We start from the raw sequence: 5,368 nt of genomic DNA, 5'->3' as shown, positions 1-5,368 counted from the left end.
CCGCCGCCGCCGCCGCCGCCGCAGCCCTCCCCGCTCCCCCGCGCGGCTCGCTCCGATGGCGTCATCGCACCGCGACGAGGCGCCGCGCTAACCCCGCCCCTGGGTGCCTGGCGGTTGCCGGGCAACGGGCCCCTGCCGCCGGCCCGGCCCGCCCGGCCACCGCCTCCCGCGGGGCCCGGGGCCGGCCCGGCCGAGCGCGCCCGCACGGAGCCGGGAGGAACCGGAGCCGAGGGCGGCCCCGGCGGGAGCGGCTGGAGTTTGCTCAGGTCTGGGGCGGTTTGAGTGAAATACTGCGCTGTACTTGACCGTTGCCTCGGCAGGGACGGGCCTGCAGGCACGGGCACATCCCTCACAAAGTGCGGGACAGGGGTCGTGCCCTGCCTTTCCCGTTCTGACACTTCCCCCGGGTGAACACCCTGGAATTGGCCCTGCCAGGACTGCTGGAGCCAAACAAGGAGTGAGGCCCCAGAAGACTGCTTTAAATTCCTCGGATTTTTAAACGAGTGCTATATTTGAGCACTTCCCACACGCACAACTCAACATCTCCAGCAGATCGCCTGCAGCTGACAACCCTGAGCTCATGGTGGCTGCCGCCTCCGCTCTCCCCCTGCCCTCAAGCTCATTTCCATCCTGCCAGGTGCCTGGAGATGAATTTTAAAACTTGAAGCTATACATACAGTCAGCTAGTCAGTATAGTGTAATTGTTAGTGAGCTGAGATAAATTCTCAGTTAAGGGTAGATGAGTTAAGAAATCTATACACAGAGGTTAAGATACTATATTCCCTTGGAGGCTGATCATTAATTTATAAACTTCCTCCTCAGGCAGGATCAGTCCGTTTTGAGGCTGCATGTGGAACAAGATTTTGGAGGATTTGTTAGACCTTAGTCATACTAATCTAGCAAGCAAAGGATTGGCAAGATCCAGCAGCTGGAGATGAGAAATCAGTGTTTCTCCAGGAGGGCAGTTAACCACTACCTTCAGAGATGGCAGATGTTCTGCCATCTAAGCTCTTCAAATCACTATACAGCATCTCTTTATCTAGATCCAGTTCAAGCAGAAATTATTGGGCTGGAGTGCCATGAGTCCAGAGGGCAATTGAGCACCGTGCAGCTGCTCTCTGCTCCCCCCCCCCCCCCCTTCCCTCTCAGCAATGGGAGGGAGAAAACAAAGTAAAAGACTCAAGAACTGAGATCAGGACAGGGAGGAATGTCTCACACATTACAGTCATGGGCAATAGACAGACTCGTTAGGGGAAGAAAAAGAACATTGCTTAAATGAAACACTAACAACGATAACGGACAATTTGGGACAGTGAGAAGTGCCACCACATCTTAAAAATGCTTTCCCCCATCCCTCTCTTCTTCCTGGGCTCAGCTCTGCCCCCAATCTCTCTACCTTCTCCCCTTCTTGGTGGCACAGGAGGCAAGGAGTGGGGGTCACAGTCAGTTTGCTGCATCTTCCTCCTTGGGGAAACACTGCACATTGTTCCCGTGCTTCAGCATGCCTCCCCTCTCACATGAGACAGCCCTCCATGAACCTTCTCCAGTGCGAGTTCTTCCCAAGGGCTGCAGCCCCCAGCATGGCTCACCCCCACGTGTTGCCGTCCTCCCAGCACCGAACTACAACAGCAGGAGCCGCTTCTCCCCTCAGAGTCCTGGCCCCCTTTAAGCACAGATGCCTGTCCTGGCGTGGGCTCCTCCACAGGCTGCAGGTCGGCCTCTGCTCCACCAGTGACCTCCATGGGTGACAATGGGGGCGGCCCTGTCATCTCCCCGTGGGATACAGGGGGGCTCTGCTCTGCTGTGCCTGCCCCCCCTTCCTCCTCCTTCTTCCCATTGACCTCGGTGTTCACACCAGTGTCCTTCTCGTAACTCCTCCTCACAAGCCCAAACCCCCTCCCAGGTTCCCCTTCTTAAATACATTCTCGCAGAGGCACAACCACCATTGTTGATTGGCTCAGCCCTGGCCAGAGGTGGGTCTGACTTGGAGCCGGGGCAGCTCTGAGAAGCTACTCACAGGGTCACTGCTGTAGCCTCCTCCCCTGCTACCACAGCTGCACGCCCCCCCCCTCCCCCCCAGCCCAGCACAGGGAGGCAGGTACCAGTAAGTGAAACTCTGTGTCAGACTATATCATCATACGGACCTTAGAGCTTAAAATCAGGGATGTTTGACTAGAGTGTCAGAACAGACTGTCAGTCCACGCGAGATGCAGCCTGGAGTAATGCAGATGAAAAGCATACGCCTGCACAGTGCTTACCTTCACGCTATGTGCTCCTCATTTCCCAACAGACACATCACATCAGCCTCTGCATCCACCTCGTGTTGATTTTCCAAGGATATATATGAAATCTCTGACAGTGTTGAAAACCTGTTTTAAAAAATCCACGACTCCCTTTATTTTTTACAAGATGTTCTTTTACATCTGGGGAAGACTAAGGTAACCACAGTAAAAATTGCATATTGAAATTAAATTTTATATCACAAAGGATGAAAAATACCATACAGAAAGTAGTAGTATACTGTATGTTTATGAAATATGTACACATTCTTGGTTTTTGAATGTTGACAGATATATTGACTTGCTCTCCATATTATGTATGTATTTCATTATATATTACATATTTGGTATAAATATATTAATATTTTTTCCCCTTTAAAATAAGTATTTTAAAATAGGAAAAAGGAATTAAAATAGCGAAAATAAAAAACATTAACTTTGTAAATGTGTAAACAAGAGCAAGGTACATCTTTTGGTTCAGAAATAATGTACAAATAAACTTACTACAGTAACACTGTTTCAGAATAAGCTCATATTTATAGAGCAGAGTCTTGGAAAACAAACATGTCATCCCTGTGTGTGAGAAAGTGGTTCCATGTCCTGGGTTTGAGTGAGTGGGGGTTTTTTGGTAGCAGGGGAGGGGGCTATAGGAGTGGCCCCCTGTGAGAAGCTTCTAGAAGCTCCCCCAGCTCCAAGTCAGCTCCGCCTCTGCACCAAAACTGAACCCATCAGCTGCGCCTCTGCGATAACGTATTTAAGAAGGGACGTGGTGACGGGCAGTCGGACTTGTGAGGAGGAGTTGCTGCAGCTGCATGAACACCAAGGTCAGTGGAGGAACGGAGGAAGAAAGGAGGGGGGAGGTGTGCCGGAGCAGAGACCTCCCTGAATCCTGTGGGGAGATGGCAGGGCGGCCCCCCCTGCCACCCATGAAGATCTACGGTGGAGCAGACACTGATTTATGGCCTGTGGTTTTTGCCTGGATGATTGAGGTGCTGTGCCCGAAGAAGGCTGGGGTCTCATGGGAAAAGGCAGCCCCGCTGCTGTAATTCAGCGCTGGGAGGATTGCAGCATGCGGGGGTGTCCCACACCGGAGCAGCTCGGGAAGGGCTGCAGCCGTGGGAGGGAATCCAGTTGGAGAAAGTTAGTGACCCATGACGGAGCAGTGTGGGGAACGCTGCGGCCCGTGGGAGGGATTCATGTCGGAGAAAGTTTGTGGAGGACTGTCTCCTGTGAGAGGGGGACCACGATGGAGCAGGGGGAAGAAGTTCCAGAAGCTCCCCCCACTGCAGATGGAAGAAGCGGCAGCACTGCCTGCACCCCCCAATTCCCTGCCCCTGCGCCGCTGGGGGAGGAGGTAGAGATATCGGGAGCAGAGCTGAGCCCGGGAAGAAGGGAGGGTTGGGGGGAAGGTGTTCTCAAGATGTGGCAATGCTTCTCACTGTCCTACTCTGTTAGTGTTGTTAATGTCTGTAATAAATGTATGTTCTTTTTTTCTTCTCCTAACGAGTCTGCCTTTTACTTGTGACAATAAAGGTTGATTTTCACATCCCGGTCCTATCTTGAACTGCAAACCTGGCTCACCTGTCCCTTCTCATTGCCGGAAGAGAAGGGGGAGAGAGTGGCTGTGTGGTGTTTGGCTGCTGACCAGGCTCAAATTACAACATTCCATCACACAATGGTGATGCCACCTAGAACACACTGTAAGAATACACAGTGTGCTCAAAGACATCCAGAATGTACCTGGACAAGGCCCTGAACAACTTAATGTAATGTTGATATTGCCACTGATTTGAGTGGGGTGGGACCACAGACCTCCAGAGGTTTTTAGACTTCCAATCTAGATTGTGCTCTGAGTCTATGTTAATGTGACCAGAGCTAAATTCTTTGATCTGACTTGATAAGACTTGTCCTATCCTTGGAGTGTCCCCTGGGGTTGCATAAAAAGGTCCCAGCTAGTATGGTACAATGGAGAAACGGGAGAACCTTACCCCTAGGCTTCCTTTGGGGTTGCTCCCTCAGGCTGTCTCAAACTTAGAGACCTGGCATAGTGCCAGCACAATAAGTGGAGAAGCCACTTGTGTTGTGGCATATTTGAAGAGACAGTTGGGATGTGGTGGGATGTACTGGCACTGAAGTAGGTGGTCTGTGTGGCATGATTTTTGGGGTAGATGGCACTGAATCTCACGTGCAGCAGACCTGTTCAGGCCAGCCAGGGCCTGGATCCTTGTGCCCCTGGGAGTAACCTGCAGAATGGCCTGACCAAAACACAGCATTCATGACTGAGGTGTTCTCCCATCCCTGTGCTAGGATACCAGAGAAGTAGTTCACCAGCAAATGCACTGGCTTGACTCACCAGAGCTGCAATATGTCCTAGCTGAGTATCTCCTGGACAAGCCATGCTGGGAAAGCTGTCCCTCATGCTGCATATCAAATCTGGTTTGCCCCAGAATTAATATACAGAGACTATGTCTCCTGGTCACGTAGGCTAAATACACTGAGACAAGATCCCCATGAAGCCCAACTTCTCAGGCTGTACTCCAGACATTCTCTCAAATATGCTCAGTGTTTCTCCTTGGAAAGGCAAGTCAGGCCATTTCACTTGGGGCCAACAGTGCAGAGCCCAAATTCCCAGCTTGAGATACTTTGCATTTACTGTTTATTGTGGATCATGGTTGAAATCTCTCCTGTTCCTTCACTACTGTCATGTACATCACAGGGATAAAAGTTTTCAGAGCTGTCATTTGCCATCAGTGTAATCTGAGGAATGTGATACTTCCACAATTATCTGTGTGTTTTGGGAAAATGAATGATGTGGCTGATACAAGCATAACTGTCACAGGGAGGCACAAGGATTTTGGGGAACATATAAATGATTTTTGGAAGAGCTGAGAGTGCATCAAAGACAGATAGGACAGAGCCATGCCAGACTTGTCTGCCTCCATATACCCCAAGAGCTCTCGATGTCAGTGTGAGTTGCAGTCTGTGATGTCAGAGGAGTAAAGGTGTGCAAGAACTCTAGAGAGACAAAATAGATGTGCTCAGGACAAATCAATAAGACCTTTAGCCTAAGTACAGGCAAAAACTTTACA

The sequence above is a fragment of the Tyto alba genome, unplaced genomic scaffold, assembly GCF_018691265.1.
Source record: "Tyto alba isolate M040663 unplaced genomic scaffold, T.alba_DEE_v4.0 Super-Scaffold_30, whole genome shotgun sequence".
NCBI classification, from domain to species: Eukaryota; Metazoa; Chordata; class Aves; order Strigiformes; family Tytonidae; genus Tyto; species Tyto alba.
The sequence above is the reverse complement of the archived record's forward strand: the minus strand, read 5'-3'. Positions refer to the sequence as shown.